The sequence below is a fragment of the Myotis brandtii genome, unplaced genomic scaffold (assembly GCF_000412655.1).
Source record: "Myotis brandtii unplaced genomic scaffold, ASM41265v1 scaffold21, whole genome shotgun sequence".
Lineage (NCBI taxonomy): Eukaryota > Metazoa > Chordata > Mammalia > Chiroptera > Vespertilionidae > Myotis > Myotis brandtii.
In genome coordinates this window covers 1,767,523-1,786,076 of record NW_005357846.1, presented here as the reverse complement: position 1 = coordinate 1,786,076, position 18,554 = coordinate 1,767,523, and positions in this window count along the sequence as shown.

The window sequence follows — 18,554 nt, the reverse complement described above, 5'->3', positions numbered from 1 at the left end:
AGAGCCATAACCTCCCCATTGGCCCTGCCCTGAGTGTGACAGGGTGCAGGGCCCCAACCCCTGATCCGCCCTGCTCTGTGTGTGACAGGAGGCGGTGCCCCAGCTCCCCTATTGGCCCTACTCTGTGAGTGACAGGGAGGAGCTCCTCAACCCCCTGATCGGCCCTGCTCTGTGAGTGACAGGGGGCAGCGCCCCAACCCCCTGATCGGCCCTGCTCTGTGTGTGACAGGGGGTGGCGCCACAACCTCCCCATCGACCCTGCCTTGAGTGTGACAGGGGGCGGCGCCCCAACTCCCCAATCGGCCCTGCTCTGAGCCTGACCAGGGGCTGTACCTAGGGATTAGGCCTGCCCTCTGCCACCCGGGAGCAGGCCTAAGCCAGCAGGTCGTTATCTCCCGAGGGGTCCCAGACTGCGAGAGGGCACAGGCCGGGCTGAAGGACCCTCCCCCTCCCCCCTGAGTGCACAAATTTTTGTGCACCGGGCCTCTAGTATATTATAAAAAACAAATGAATAAGGTTCAGTTCCACTGTCAACCCCTTCTCATTGTGAAACTCTCACTCATTCCTGAAGTTATTGATGTGGCATACCTGATATCTTATCTAAAAGCCAGGTTGGGGTGGTACAGGCCATCTTCCAATAAGAATTAGCAAGGTTTAACCTAATCATATCACTCCCTTCTCAAAAGTCTCTTGTAGCTTGTGAGCATTGTTGAACTTGGCTGCCATATGTGGCTATCTAAAATTGGCCTTTTACTATCTTTCCAGTTTCTTCTCCCATTGTTACCAGGTTTAGCTCCTCATAGTCTTCTAAGAGCATCATGCTGGTCAACAATATCTTTTCCTTAAGTTATTGATTCTCTTCAAATGGACTCTCCCTTCTTGTTTCACCTCACTGACCCTTCCTCCCTCCATAGCACTGTCAAGTCCCTGAAGCCTTTGGCATATCCACAGAATATCAAATGATGAAGACATTTTTTATTTTTTTTTGTTTGCTTGTTTTTTCTTTTTTTTGCTGTTGCCTGGCTCTCTCACCTGACTCTGAGATCCTAGAGTGCCAGGTTTGCATTTTATTCATGGTTTCAAATCTAGAGCCTAGTATAACCCTGATGCATAAATTCTTGATTATTTAATAAATGTTTTCTGAATGGAATAGTGTTCAATTAGATACTTAGTAAAGGTCCGTGGATTTGATGTTATTTGATGTAACATGGCTTTTAAGAAACTACCAATTGACTGGGAAGGAAGTACCCCTCAAATAAGGAATATTTCTGGCATTCTTTTTCACTAGTATTTGCCTTTAATTGACTAATTTAAAGCCTTCCTTATGTTGGTTATTTGCTCCAGAAAAGGCAAGTCTCTTGACAGCCAAATACCTTTAACTTCATTTTCTGACTCTAGGTGGAAAAGAGAAACCTCTTTATTTATGAACCTTACAAAACATTCTCATAACATCTGATGCACAAATATTGATCCAGGAAGGTGTTACCTCCTGTGGTTACCCTGCGGGTTTCCACTTTGAATTGCCAGGGAACACACACTGAAATAGAAAAGTAATGTCATGTATACGTCCTTTTTCTAAAACTTAGCCCTGAAAGTCATGCATTTTTTAAGCTCACAATAACATCTGCAGACATCTAGTGTCAGAAAAATAGAACAGTATACTTTAAGAAAACACTTGTCTTTTTTTTTTAGTTGGCAGAGGAAATAGGTAGCAAATCAATCCATAGGTAATATATGACTAAAATTTAAATTAGAAAATTGTTATATTTGTTAATGAAGAATTTTAAAGGTTGAATGAACCATTGTTTTCTTCCTAAAAAATAATGTTTTCTTCTTTAAATCTGTGCATTTAGCTGAAAAAATATATATATAATATTTATATTCAGAGAAAAAAGCAAAAAATAGCAAGAGATTTCATTTCTTATCTACTGCCCATATTCATTTGACAACTACGTGGCCTTTGATCAATCACTATCAAACTTACCATCAAGAGTGTTAAATTACTTTAAATTTGTTTCTAGATAAAAATTGGTTGATTCTTTTTAGTGATATGGACATAAAATTTCAGAAATCTTATAATCATGCTTACTGTACATTTAGACACATTTGCCTTATGCAAAAATGAGTCTACCCAATGAAGTAATTTTAGACAATAAAATGCAGAAATCTGCATGATTTCAAAACTTCAACTGCATAAATGGGTGAATGGAGTGACGGAAAGTTGCCCAAAAGTTAATAGTAGCCAAAAATGTAGTAATGTAATACACCTTTAAAATAAAAGTTTCATACTATTATTAGTAATGAATCAATTAACTCAGTGAACTCTTTCTTACCAAGTGATAAAGCCTGGATCAGTTGTTGAAAACTATGGGGAAGAAATTTTTACTCAATATAGAAAAATCCTGATTAAGTTGCCTTAACAAGGATAGGCCTGATTTGAGAAGGGATGAGATTCATTCATTAGAAGAAAAAAACAACTTGGTATATGGTACTCAGAATTCAACAGCTAGCAAGGAATTTTACTATAACCTTGGTTCTTAATTTGTTTCATCTCTGGACCACTAAATCAGTCTTAAATATTACTAAAGATCTCACAGAATGTTTATTTATATGTTTTATAGCTACTGACATTTACTATATTACAAAATAAAATGAAAATAAATTAAATTATATGTTCGTTTATTTAAACATAATAATACATATAAATAATAGTTTTGAAATAATATCTGTATTTTAAAATAAAATTAGTGAAAAGAATGGCATTGCTTCACATTTTTGTAAGTCTCTTTAATATCTTGCTTAATAGAAGACAGCTGGAGTCTCATACCTGCTTCTGCATTCAATCTATTGCACTGCCACATGTATGTAGGCTCTGGAAAACTCCACTGCACACTTGTAAGGGAATGAGGGTGAAAAAGGCGAATAACTCCTGGTATTATTATTATAAAAGTAGTATGACTTTACAGATCCAGTGACATGATCAATGCAACCCCAAGAGTTCTGGGAAACACTGTGTTTGAAGATCTCAAAGGTCTTTCCTGACATCTGATTATATTCCCAGCAAACTACCCTTGTACTTTGAGTTCCTCACCAAAATAATGCATGACTATCTCATTATTTATTTAAGAAAAGAAAATTAAATATAAGGTTAGATAACTTTTGTTGCTTTTTAAAAAATCCTCTTGGTTTTTATAACATGTGGATTTAGCAGTGAAAATTTAAGAAATGGATATAGACACATGCCTGTATCTAATCATTAATGTGTGTAGAGTAGATTAGCCTCAAAGAAAACACTCTGAATTACATTTCTATCTTCAAACTTGGTTAGGGCTATGACCTTAAAAGAGTCAGTTAATCTCAGAAACTGCACAGCTCACGTAGTTATTGGTAGGATAAAAAAATAATAATGATAGAGGATAATTTCATTGATTCATATTATTTTTCTTTGTGCTAAAATGCAATAATGATTTCATAATTACTTTAGCTAGGTTTTCTCTTTGCATTTGTGTCTTGTTGCTTTTGTTTTATTTTCCAACTGGCCAGTGAATGTTTAGGCAGAGAGAGTGATATACTAGTAGTTCTAATGTGCCTGGCACAAGATTGTGTGTGTGTGTGTCCAAAGCTTTACTTCTTATAGGAACTATCAATAAAATGCAAACGTGCATTTTCTCTCTTAACTAAGAGCCACTTGACAACAGGGACTTTATTTATTGTGTGTACTATTGTATTCCCAGGAATAAATCAATGCCTAGCATCAAATAGGTGTTAACCATGTAGTTGTAGAATGAAGGAGTAAGTAAATGGTAAATTGATAAAAAGTTCTTTCTCAAATCTCTATGCCTGGTAATTTCTCAAATTTTGCCCTGGAGTTTTCTAAATATAATTACTACGGTCAGTTTTAAAATAGCACATCCTAATAGTATAATAGTGCAGAAAGGAACTTTAAAGGATACCCATTTTCTCAGTTTAAAATTTATCTTTATGATAACCATGATAAATGGTCAGACATTTTCCTGTTGAAAACTAAATAATGAGGAACTCACTATTCATAAAGCAGTTCATCCCACTTGATAAAATGGTCTTTCTTATGCTGAAAATTTCTTCCCCTCTGTTTTCTAATGCCAAAATTTTAAGTCCCCGTATTTTCAGCTCTCTTCAATCCCTTAGGTGACAAAGCATTTTGAACATAACACCCCCAGCTCAAATAGACTATCCTACATTCATAAAAAGACTTGCTGCCTAATTACTTCTTTTTTTAAAAATATATTTTATTGATTTTTTACAGAGAGGAAGGGAGAGAGATAGAGAGTTAGAAACATCGATCAGCCGCCTCCTGCACATCTCCTACTGGGGATGTGCCCGCAACCCAGGTACATGCCCTTGACCGGAATCGAACCTGGGACCTTTCAGTCCGTAGGCCGACGCTCTATCCACTGAGCCAAACCGGTTTTGGCAACCTAATTACTTCTTATGTGTCTATATTGCTTTTCAGCAACCACAACAGAGGCCGAGTGAGCTATTTATGTTCTCCAGGTCAATAGGTGAGACAGCTGCTTGCACTGCTCTGTGGCCTCTCTGCACACCTGATACGCTTTCTCTACTTTTCTATTCATTACCACTATCATCCAGTTGGAAAAACTGGACATGTGTAAGTTTGAAGAAGAATGTGGAAAACAAAATGAAATAAAGCTAGACAGCATTTTTAGTCCTACCTAAGTCTGATACAGGCAAAGTCATTATTTTTGCTCTGAGCTTCTATGTAGTGGAGGATACAGACCTACATAAAACATCACTTTGTACAAGTCAAAGCAGACTTTGAAAAATATTGCAGTAGGTAAAAACAAAATGAGTGCAAAAGGCAAGGGCTTAATTCTGAATGGAGGGATGGAAAAGAAAAGTGCTCTCACTCACTGTTGGAATTAAGTGCTAATGTCAAGAGTATAGTAACATTGATGAAAATGTTGTTTTTTGTTTTCGTTTTTTTGCCATCTAGTTAAATCAGTGAGTATCTATCGAGTTTCATCCTGATGAAACTGCTTGCATGGGTTGACATGTTGGCTACTTCCTTCCTATATCCTATCTATAATAGACAAACATGGTAATTGAATGTACCTTTGCTACGCCTCCCATTGGCTATTCAGCATGATATGCAAATTAACCGCCAACAAAGATGGTGGCTAATTTGCATACTGCAGGCGGGACCGGCAGCGCGATGCTGCCAGGGGGATCAGGGCCTTGGATCCGTGACCTGGAGAGGGAACAAAGCAGTGGAGAAGGGAGAGAGCCCAGGTGGCAGTGAAGGGAGGGAGCGAGATAGCAGAGAAGGGAGCGAAGCCCGCCTCGGTGGGCTTCGCTCCCTTCTCTGCTTTGCTGCGGTCTCAGGAAGCCCTATTCTTGCAGGAATAGGCCCAAGGAAGCCCTATTCTTGCAGGAATCTTCCTGCAATGGGCCTCTAGTCTTTAAATATTTTTCTTCCATTTTGATTTCTACATCACTTCATTCTTCTCATCCTCCTCTTCTCTTTCCTAACAGCAATGATTCCCAACTCCCTCTACCCCTTGGGCAAAATAATGGCCTTTTCTTAGCAGCCTCAATAGCCTGATCACAACTTCACACTCTATGGTATTTTTGGCAATATCAATGGTATAAGAGTATCTTTCATTTTCTGAGTTTTCAGCCAAGGAATTGCTGCATACAAATTAAATGACATTACTTACAATATGTGTGACAAGTAAATTGTTACTAACGAGCTTAAGTATTAATTTTTCTAAATAATGTAAGTTTTTAAAAGTAATTTTTGAGAAACACATGTTTATCCCTATACTGCTGCAATGAGTGGGATAGTATTAGCTTGCTGAAGATGACAGAGACTACCCAATCCTGCCTCATCTTGTAGTGCACAGTTTGCTTTATTTTCCTTAATATTTTGAGAGAACTTTAATCAGCACCCTCGTGGATGCTGAACACATGTGCTTGGCATTTTTCATGTGTACACAGCATGGTGGCATCAATATTTACTATCCTCTCCAAATAGGTCTAAGTTGGAGATTCCAATATTTTCCATGGCTTTCTCAATCTTAGTCAATCACACATGATGAGGATGATATAAATAATTTAATACTAAGTTATTTTATTTTAGGGCGCAGATGAGACTATGACATAGTCTAAGCCCATGGTTGATATTTAGACATCTCTTCTTTCTGGCATTCCATGCTACTAAATATATGTCCTAATACCTTCTAATTCAATTTAATGAGTTATTTGCCACTCAATTATTCAGCCAGAGTAAAAAAGTTACAGTTTGGAGTCTCTTGTTCATTTATAGGGCTCATATCTAACCAATTGATGAATAGAGATATATCTGTAACAGAGACTTTGGCATAAAAGTCATACAACAAATCAAACAACCTGAAAAAATATATTCTTCAAGGGTAGAATGAATTAACTGGGATTCAGCTCATCAATAGCAAGACATCAAATAATCAGTTGTGCCTCGGTGGGCTTCGCTCCCTTCTCTGCTTTGCTGCGGTCTCAGGAAGCCCTATTCTTGCAGGAATAGGCCCAAGGAAGCCCTATTCTTGCAGGAATCTTCCTGCAATGGGCCTCTAGTCTTTAAATATTTTTCTTCCATTTTGATTTCTACATCACTTCATTCTTCTCATCCTCCTCTTCTCTTTCCTAACAGCAATGATTCCCAACTCCCTCTACCCCTTGGGCAAAATAATGGCCTTTTCTTAGCAGCCTCAATAGCCTGATCACAACTTCACACTCTATGGTATTTTTGGCAATATCAATGGTATAAGAGTATCTTTCATTTTCTGAGTTTTCAGCCAAGGAATTGCTGCATACAAATTAAATGACATTACTTACAATATGTGTGACAAGTAAATTGTTACTAACGAGCTTAAGTATTAATTTTTCTAAATAATGTAAGTTTTTAAAAGTAATTTTTGAGAAACACATGTTTATCCCTATACTGCTGCAATGAGTGGGATAGTATTAGCTTGCTGAAGATGACAGAGACTACCCAATCCTGCCTCATCTTGTAGTGCACAGTTTGCTTTATTTTCCTTAATATTTTGAGAGAACTTTAATCAGCACCCTCGTGGATGCTGAACACATGTGCTTGGCATTTTTCATGTGTACACAGCATGGTGGCATCAATATTTACTATCCTCTCCAAATAGGTCTAAGTTGGAGATTCCAATATTTTCCATGGCTTTCTCAATCTTAGTCAATCACACATGATGAGGATGATATAAATAATTTAATACTAAGTTATTTTATTTTAGGGCGCAGATGAGACTATGACATAGTCTAAGCCCATGGTTGATATTTAGACATCTCTTCTTTCTGGCATTCCATGCTACTAAATATATGTCCTAATACCTTCTAATTCAATTTAATGAGTTATTTGCCACTCAATTATTCAGCCAGAGTAAAAAAGTTACAGTTTGGAGTCTCTTGTTCATTTATAGGGCTCATATCTAACCAATTGATGAATAGAGATATATCTGTAACAGAGACTTTGGCATAAAAGTCATACAACAAATCAAACAACCTGAAAAAATATATTCTTCAAGGGTAGAATGAATTAACTGGGATTCAGCTCATCAATAGCAAGACATCAAATAATCAGTTGTTGTATGTGATTTTATCTAACAACACAGTTGGACAAACTTGGGGATATAATTTTAGCAAAATGATTAACTTTTTATTTTATCTATCCCTTTGTTATCTTGTTGAAATAATTAACTCTCTTAGACACTGAGAAATGTAATACTTATTAATAAAAATATAAAAATTATGTGATCATTGGAATATTTTAAAAATAATAATTTCTTATTGTGAGATATGTTTTTACAAGTAAAGTTTCTGAAATATTTAAATCATAAGGTCACCAGCAAAACTAATTTGCTTTTTCAATAAGAAAAATAAACTTATTTTAAATTTATTTTTGAAATTATACCTTCAATATTCTTAGGTTTGAAACACTCACCTTTTCTTTTCTGAGCAAATGGATGATAAAGATATCTTTGTACTTTTTTTTCTATTGGCAATTTTACATAGCAAAACATCTCTCCATACAGATATCCTAGAGCTATTTTAGTGTAACTGCTTTAAGTAAACCAATCAATGAACTAGGAGTAATAAAGGGAATACTTTTCAGTGTCAAAGAACTGTTTTAATATCCTTCAGAGATTTTTTTAAAACAATGAAAAATATTAGAACTCCAATATAATGAGATGGAATTTATTGCCAGAATATTGCCAAAGCAGAATGTGTTTCTGGAAATTGATTATTAGTCTAGAGTCAAATATAGCTGGGATTTGTACATGTCTATCCAGTCTAACATTAACTGTAAATTTAGCCAATATGTGGTTTATTTGCTCAAGCTAGATAACTAATCTAGAAAATGCAGGTTCTTTACTATCTTTTTTAGCTTGAATGTTTCTACTGCTTCCATTATGGGAAAACTGCCAAACCTCTACTTCATCTGGGGCTATGGAGACAGCCCTAAGAAAAATGTATGGGAGTTATTTTGTTGTGAGTTTTTAATCTTTTAAGTTTTCCACTGAAACTTGCTTCATTAAAATGGGAGAAACCTGTCAGAGAGCTGCCTCTGTAGTTTGTATTATTTCTTTAGATTTGGTGATCTGCTTTATGTATAGAATTCCCCCCAGTGACAGTTTATTGTGCTTTCTAAGCCACAGCTTTTCTGGTCATGTTTTGAATTTGCAATGACATTGTTTTGGTTTAATTTGACATCTAATGTATGTTTTAGATTAGTTTGATTCTCACTTAAGGTAATATTTAATAATAGCCCGAGAATTTAAAAGATTTTCAACCAATCGTATGTAAGATAGTTACTAGAGATGCCAATTTATGCCACAAAAAAGATATTATTTATATTTTTAGTATAGGAAAATTTGTTTTAAAAAAATGAATATTTTACCTGGAGGCAGAATCTGTTCTTTTCCTTAGTGAAAATTTATTTTCAAATTTTATCTTTGATCAAATTCACAAATACTTTAAAAATGGATTCGTTTAATATAATGAGATGGAATTTATTGCCAGAATATTGCCAGAATATTGTATGGTAATACTATTCTCAGGAATATAAATATAATGCTTCATTTTGTGACATTTTCTTTGGAATAGAACATTATGGCATGGCAAATGGAACTTATTGGGCTTTTTGACTTCTTTATACTCATTTGCTTTCTAGAGTTCAAGATTTGAGCTAAAACTAAACTTTCCTTTTTAAATCCCTCCCCACCAAGTACAAATTCTGGGTCTTTTAGATGCTGGGAATCTATAATAATATGACTAAAAAGTTAATATGCTAATTAGACCAGACATCTTCCGGATGTCATTCCAGACGTCCTTCCTGACCAAGCCAGGGCCGGAGGGAAGCCTGTGGGCAGCCTGAGGGAAGCCAGCTCAGGTCCCGGGTGTTTGTGGGTAGCCAGAGGAGGGAAGCAGCCTGGGTCCAGTGTACCTGCCAGCAGCCAGAGGAGGGAAGCCTGGGTCCTGGGTGCTGGAGGGAAGCTAGTGCCGGCAGTGGGGGAAGGAAGGCCTACTCTTGCATGAATTTTCATGCATTGGGCCTCTAGTACACAAATAATGCCTAGATCATGGTCAAAAATACTATTTCTTTATACAAACTTTAAAGCTTAATCATAATTTAGACAATTCTCAGTTTTGTCTAACTCCTTAACTCTTCAGGGCAAAGTAAACTAAAATGTAGAGACAGATATCAGATGAATAATTGAAAGTCACATGGAAGTAAGAATGGGAATTGTATATTCTTAATAGCCTACCAATTTTAATGAGCTTTCTCAATAGCTATGGCTGATGGATTTTACTCATTAAACACAGTATATATTGTAAATTATTCCAGAACTTGGAATTTAGAATGAAATATAATGGACTTTAAGCATAGTCTCCATTTTCAATAAATAAAATTATAGGCTAATGGGTAAAGGAAGATGCACACAGATGTTATTCCATTTAAGAAACATCTAGTTCTTTACTTATTCATATGATGCTAAACCCTGTGCTGAAAACTGAGGGATCAAAGATGGGTGAGTTGGTATCATCTACCCTTCTATGGCATTTACCCTGAAAGAGACAAACTAGTCAAAGAGATAGTCATGTAACTAATAATTAAATTGAAAGAACAAGGTAAGTGACATGAGAAAATAAATTGAAAGTTGAAAAATGAAAGATCTATCTGTGTAATTAGCATTTTGTTTATATTTAATCAAAATTATATTTTGTAAATTTCTGGATAGTAAATTTACTGATGGTGAGGCCTACACTTTACAATATTTTGCATCCTCAGCAGAATCTATATTAGTTCTATTCTATGCACAGCCATCTTTGATATCTGCAATAGTGACTCCAAATAATGTTAACTCCAAATCAGGAAATATGGAAGGGAGCAAAGTATAGGCAGCGGAGACAGGAATGGAGCCAAGGCTGCGGAGGCGGGAGGGGAAATCCAGCCGCAGCGGCTGGGAGCGGGAGGAGAAACCCAGCCGGAGCGGCTGGGAGCAGGAGGGCAAACCCAGCTGCAGCAGCTGGGAGCAGGAGGGGAAACCCAGCCGCAGTGGCTGGGAGCGGGAGAGAAGCCAGCCTCAGCGGGTTTCGCGCCCTTCTCTGCTTCGCTCCAGCTGCAGGAAGCCATATTCTTGCAGGAATCTTCCTGCAATGGGCCTCTAGTTTCTCTATAAAATATGCAGAGTAACACTGACCTTAACAGGGTTGTTGTAAAAATTAAATGAGATAATATGTGAAAATACAACCAAGAACTTGCCCATAATGTTTGGTATTTTCCTCTTGGTGCTCAAGCTATCTATATTTATAAAAGACTAATATGCTAAATTTCCCCCCGACCATCTGACTGGTTGCTATGATGTGCACTGACCACCAGGGGGCAGGTGCTCAATGCAGGAGCTGCCATGGTGTGCACTGGCTATTTACAAAGAAATGTCACCAGGGACCTGGCTCCCACAAAGCAACACTCGGCTTCCCCCAGGTGGTTCACAGGCCCCACCACCACCCCAGAACAACAGCCAATCAAATGGCTGCCAATGCTGCCAAAACCCCATGGAGCAAAATGCGGCCCACAGCCCAGCCCAGAAACGGTGGCTGTGGGTGCTGGGTAATGACATCATGTAGTCCTCTCTCTAGTGACTAGACACCTTGAAGTTTCTTCAGCCCAGGAACACAACTTGCTTTATAGCCTTGTGCAAACACTTTACAGTTTAACCAAATGTGTGTGAAGCGTTTTCTTATGCCTCATATCATTTGATCCTCACAGAAGTCCTGGAGTACGTAGATAGGAGACTCAGTACAATCCTATTTTCTTTTCATTAGCCAGAAAATGGAGATTTAGAAAGCTTAGAAACTTGACCCGACTGAAAAGAAGTAAGAAATGATGGACCTTGGAAATGACTTCAGGTTTTCTCACTGCACAGAATATAGTCAAACACTGCTGCAGTTAAATATTTCACCCTTTATTCTCCCTGCGTGATCTATAATAATAATCTGCTTCGTGTTGATATTTATTGCTGTGTGGCTGACAATTACCTGAAAGAGAAGTTGGGGTGCTTCACTGGGCTGGAAAGAGTTTAGCTAAATCAGAAAGCAGGTCTCATTAAGCAAGTTGATCTATATATATAAAGCTCTTGCTAGCACCAATCACATGTATGTTTTTCCATCTGTCATTGTCGATCGTGAATTTGGTTGACATTTCTATTATAGAGAAAGGGTGAATAGTGATATTAAAATATTTCTTCTAATTATTTCCTTTCAATGTGCACGAATTCATGCTCCAGACCTCTAGTGATATTATAAAGAACATACTCAAATTAAGAAGTTGGGATATGCCATCCAATTTAAGTGATACTTCACAGTGTTCAAAAGACAGTGTTGTTTTCTTTTGTCTGACACAAAATAGTGCTCAATAAATGTTTTGAAGGTGGGTAGCCCTTTATATTCTGTATTTTCCAGCAAATTAATTTCACTCAAACTTCAAAAACAACAAATAATATTGCATATAACTTTAGAAATTTTGAAAATAAATTGAATATGTGTTACTTTAACCTCCAGAAATTCAATGACCAAATTCTGAAATTTGAGTGATTTTATTTCCAAATTGTGGATTGGTGGTGTAGGACAGTGTTCTCCTCCAGGAAAGCCAATGTTTTTCAAAATGGCATGAAACATTTCTCATTGCTTTTACTTTTCTTTGAAGCACTGAATTTTCCACTTAATCTTTATAACCTGATAAGATCAATATGGAAAAATAAAATATGATTTTTTTTTCTTTCTAAATACTTACCAAAGGGTGGTATGCACCCTCTGGTAAGTATTTAGAAAGACCATCTTGTTATTAGAATACAGGGTCTCAACCCAACATCAACCCAAAAAACCTTAGGGATAGGAATCACAATCCCAAATGGACAGAGGGAAGAGATTCGGAGAGGGCACTCTGTGTTACTTTAAGAGGCAGAACTGAGAATCAAATCCAAGCTTGTCTAACTCTATAGCCCATGCACATTGCACCATTGTCTTTTGTATTTTATAATCAAGAAAAACAAGCTGGTGAATTTCTGTTTCCAGGACATTTTGCTTTTTGATGACAACCCTCTTTGTGATAGCACTGCTAATGTGGCAGTTCATTATAATTGCATAAGATTCTTGCTACCAACTTTGCAACTTAGGGCTCTTATAGTGATAATGACTGCATTTTCCAAGATGCAGTGTTTGTTTAACAAGTTTTGTTAAACTGAAAGGCCAAGGGTGATACCTCAATGCCATCTATTTCCAAGACAACTGTGAGAAGAAAAGAAAAATCTGTTTCTAATACAAGTCCAAATGAATTGAGACGCTAAATTACCTTCAAATATATTTACCACTGCAATGAATGAGGTCGTTCCCAGAAAAATTTATTGAAAAAATAAACAATTTAACACTCAACTGCAGATGATAAGCTTTCTTTCCTGCTTTTTGGAACATACTTAGGGAAAGGGGGAAACATCCATGAATCCTCAAGTGACAAGAGGCCTTAGTGTTTTCAATCATTTATACCTTCTGGAAAAATACAAAATTAGCATGTGGTACAACTGATGTTGTGCAAAATTAAGTGTCATGTTTAAAATACACTAAGTAGAATACAAAAGTTTCCAGGCTTCCAGATTGAGGAGTTACATCTTATCTCAAAATCCAGTAATGTGTAGCTTTCCGCAGGACTGATCAGGGAGAACAATAAAGCTGAAGGAATTTCCTGAATTAAAAAGAACAAATGGCAACTGTGCTATGATACCAAGAGTGAAAAATAATTAACTTAATGGGAGCTTTGGTATTGTGGAAGATGTGAAAGTATCAGGCTTGCTTTGAGCATGTTGGTGAAATTTTATTTGAATTAGTAATTTCCTGGAACTCTGCATTTGCATATAGAACATTTTAAATGTCAAAATAGTGTTTCACACAATGCCTTAAACATGGAGAGCCTTCAATAAATAATTATCAAATAAATGAAAGGATAAAAAACAATTCAGTGAATCTTTCTTATCTTTTGATTAAGAAATACGTTTCAGACTATATTATGTGTTTCTGATGAGTTCTTTTTTTCCTAGGACATGTTTTGAATGCTTTTCTTTCTTTTGTGGCATAGAGATCATTTTAATTTGTTCTGTTTTGTTTTGTGTCTGAAGTTTGCACATGTTGAACATCTGGATGTTGTAGCATCAAAGTTGGTTGACACGGCAAGCCAATAGACACTATTTTTGCTCATAACCAAATGAGATGCATGATTGCCTTTTATCAAGCTTTTTCTTAACTCAGTAGAATCAGTCTCTGATCAATAAATAACAAATCATCTGTTTCATAAATCAGACCTGTCAAAGCAAAGCAGTGCCTCGTGCTTGGTACACTCTTCTGTGTTTGTTCTGGCCTGGTAGCATCTGGTTAATAAAAAACACTTCTTATACATTTGACAGTTGTTTGGATATTCTATTGCAGTACTGTTCAAATTTACTAGCTATTTAGTCCTATTATCTTTCCTCCCCCTTTCTCTCTCTTTCTTACCTCTGAACAGGGATTCTCATCTCATGTGAAGGGAAAAGGACTTGAATGGAGTGAACGAAACGTGCATAAATGGGCATTTGGTTGTTAGTTTGAAAATTTTTAGGTTGATCTTTGTTAAAATTTCTGTATTTCTTCAAGTTCCTTACAGTTTTCATTGTATGACCATGAATTTCCTGATATTTATGAAATTACTAATCATGAATGAAGTGTTAAAAACTTGTAAATCCATCTCATAATTTTCTTTCTCTCATAGTTATCCTTCTATAAACAATAATAACAGCTAACATTCACTAACACCCTCTTGTCAATCATTTTATAAAATTTAAAGTCTTAAATTTAAAATTTAAAGTCTTAAATTTTATAAAAATCTTTTGAAACTGGTGCTGTTATTACCTCTATTCAAAAGTTGAGAAACAGAAGTTAAATTACTTGCTCAAGTTAGTGTATATAGTGTTAGAACCCAGAAAGTCAAATTCCAGAGCTCACACTCCAAATTGTTATCTCACATATTTACTCTTTCTATCTTGCCTCTCATTCTCACTCAAATTCAATACTTCCTCCAATGCCTAGATTATTTCCTATGAGACAATTCCATACATTCTAGATGTGCCAAATTCCTGCAGGCTTTATGGATATTATTTACACCGAACTATATCTTACTCTTGAATTATTCCCTACTTTATTCATGCATGGATTCTGACATATTGTGCTGTAAGTTTTTATTTTATCTTATTTTTGAGCAAGAACTTCATTCAGTAGCTCCTTCAGTAATCTCAAAGCACCAAACAGTGAGTACTTCAGTGAGTGTGTGATGAATATAGATTTATGTGACATTTGTATCTCCTGTTACTACCATGGAAGATCCTGGATATTATGGGTAGTTTGTTTTCTTTGCAGTGTGTAATTTCTGGAATATTCAGTGTGTTTTTTACTCTATATACCTGACTTTTCAAGCATTTTTAGATTAGGATTATAGTAATAAGTCATTTTTTAAAAAATGATAGCATTAATTTAGTGGTTGAGAATGGAATGTGATGAAGCCTTCTACCACACACTTCATTTCCATTATTATAAGTGTTTGGTATTATTCACCATGGCAGAAGATGAGCTAAACTTTTATTCATTTTCCCCTTCTTTAAAGTTATCTCATTCATTTTTCAGTCTTAAATTAAACATTTTTAGAGATGGCAGTTGGGCATCTTTCTTCTTTGATTTATTATTCTAGACCACAAATAAACTATTGCAAAACCCCCGAAGGAAGAATGAATCTTTTTTTTTCTCTAGGATATCTATCTTTTGTTTTTCTTCCTTTTTAAAAATAAATTTTTATTGCTGAAAATATTACATAACTTTTTCCCCCATTGCCCTCTCCCACCCCTTCTCCCCTCAAGCCTTCACCACCCATTGTCTGTGTCTATGGGTTATGCATATATGCATATGAGTTCATTGGTTGATCTCCCCCCACCCTTTCACCCTCCCTGCCTTTCCTCTCAGGTTTGACAGTCTGTTCAATGTTTCTACGTCTCTGGGTCTATTTTTATTCATGAGTTTATGTTGTTCATTAGATTCCACATATCAGTGAGATCATGTGATACTTATCTTTCTCTGACTGGCTTATTTCACTTTGAATAATGTTCTCTAGGTCCATCCATGCTGTTGCAAATAGTAAGAGTCCTTTCTTTTTACAGCTGCATAGTATTCCATTGTATAGATGTATCACAGCATTTTAATCCATTCATCTGCTGATGGGCACTTAGGCTGTTTCCAAATCTTAGCTATTGTAAATTATGCTGCTATGAACATAGGGGTTCATATATTCTTTCTGATGGGTGTTTCTGGATTCTTGGGATATATTCCTAGAAGTGGGATCACTGGATCAAATGGTAGTTCCATTTTTAATTTTTTGAGGAAATTCCAAACTGTTTTCCACATTGGCTGAACTAGTTTGCATTCTCACCAGCAGTGCACAACGGTTCCTTTTTCTCCACATCCTTGCCAGGACTTGTCCTTTGTTGATTGGTCATGATAGCTATTCTAACAGGTGTATGTGGTACCTCATTGTCATTTTGATTTTCATCTCTCTGATGATTAGTGACTTTGAGCATTTTTCATATGTCTTTTGGCCTTCAGTATGTCCATTTTGGAGGAGTGTCTATTGAGGTTCCTTGCCCATTTTCTAATTGGAAACCATTGGCAGCAAAATCTCAGATATCTCTCATAGCTAGATGTCCTTACGGATATATCTCCTAGGATAATGGAAATTAAGGAGAAAATAAACAAATGAGACTACATCAAAATGAAGAGCTTTTTCACAGCAAAAGAAATCATCAACAAAACAACAAGAGAGCTCACTCTATGATAGAACATATTTGCCAATGATACATCCGATAAGGGGTTAACCTCCAAAATCTACAAGGAACTCATACAACTTAACCAAAGGAAGATAAACAAATCAATCTTTTGTTTTTCTTCTGTCTAGTACATCTGTACCCATTTCACTGTCTCTTTATTATATAAATTTTAAGTGATTTCAGAGAAGAGGGAAGAGGGAGAGAGAGCTAGAAACATCATTGATGAGAGAGAATCATCAACTGGCTGCCCCCTACACAACCCCCATCAGAGATTGAGCCTGCAACCTGGGCCTGTGCCCTACCCGGGATTCAAACTGTGATCTCCTGGTTCATGGGTCAATGTTCAACCACTGAGCTACGCCAGCTGGCTCTACCCATTTCTCAATTTATTTCTTTCCAAAACTGAGAGAGAGAGAGAGAGAGAGAGAGAGAGAGTTAGAATCATGAATTTGCATAAGTCTGCCTTTTCAGCTGTGTGACTTTGGACAAGCTACTTAAGCCTATTTTACCTCAGTTACCCTTCTATCAGGTGACAATTATAATAACTGCCTAAAAAGGTTGTGATAAGAATTAGGCAAACAAATATTTTTAAAGCATTTACATCAGAACCTGGACCATCCTATATAATAAAAGGCTAATGTGAAAATTGTCCCCATGGGCAGGAGTTCGACAGATGGGGAGTTAGATGTGTCTGACCACTAGGGGCTAGTGCAGAACATGGTGGGCATCAGTGCTAGCAGCGGGTGGCAGTGGAGGCGCTGCCTACCCAAATGGGCCCCCACAAGAGCGGGACTGTGGCGGGATGGTGGAGCAAGTGAGCAGGTGGCATCAGGCCAAAGCGGATTCGAAGGGAGGCTCTGGCCAGCAGCTGGCAGTTGTTCTCAACCTTCCTAATGCTGTGACCCTTTGATACAGTTCCTCATGTTGTGGTGACACCCAATTTCATTGTTACAAATTGAACATAATTAAAGCATAGTGATTAATCACAAAAACAATATGTAATTATATATGTGTTTCCCGATGGTCTTAGGCGACCCCTGTGAAAGGGTCATTCAGTGGTTCTCAACCTTCCTAATGCCGCGACCCTTTAATACAGTTCCTCATGTTGTGGTGACACCCAATTTCATTGTTACAAATTGAACATAATTAAAGCATAGTGATTAATCACAAAAACAACATGTAATTATATATGTGTTTTCCAATGGTCTAAGGCGACCCCTGTGAAAGGGTCGTTCAACCCCCAAAGGGGTCGTGACCCACAGGTTGAGAACCGCTGCTCTAGGACTCTACCCGTGTATGAATTTTGTGCACTGAGCCTCTAGTTGTAAAATAAAAGTGTTTGCTAAATGAATAAATAATGTTACTTTTTGTTGAGAATTTATTCAAAACCTTCTATGCACTTATAAACTAAGCTCCATAATGCAAATATACAAAGTGCTATATTACTTTATATTTATTTCACAGTAGTTGTAGAAGCTTAAGTCTAAAAGGGGACTTAGAAAACACTTCTGGTTTTCTCACTGTCATTCCTATTCTCCAGCATTTTCACTGCACAATTAAAGAGTTATTTTCCCGGGATATAGGGCAAATTATATTTCATTGATATTTTCATCTGGTCTTCTACATCAAAACAAGCAGGTAAGGTCCATAATGCATGTGTTTCTACACATTAGGGTGTTTGTTACCTGTGAGTCTTGATTCCCTCAATTTCCTTTTTAAGAACAGAACTCATTAGGGCTTTGGGATTAAACTCTGTATATTCCATGAACTCTGACAGGCAGCTAATTTTATCTGGCACATGCCTCCTGTCTTCTTAGCTTTCTGATTTGAGCATCATTGTTATTGCCTGTCCTTTTTCTCTTGAATTTAATCCATCTTTGGAGACAACACATTACAACTATTTCCTGCTACTCATTGTGTTCTTTGAACCTAATTTATTTCTTATTAAATTTGGCTTCTGCTTCATTCACTCCATTCATTAACTCTCCAAGTAATAAGCCACTTTAAGTAACATCATATATGTTATGTTTAGATAATAAAACTTGATAGTTTCCCCTTTTAATTCATAGAAGAGTTATATATAATTTGAAAAACTTCAGCATT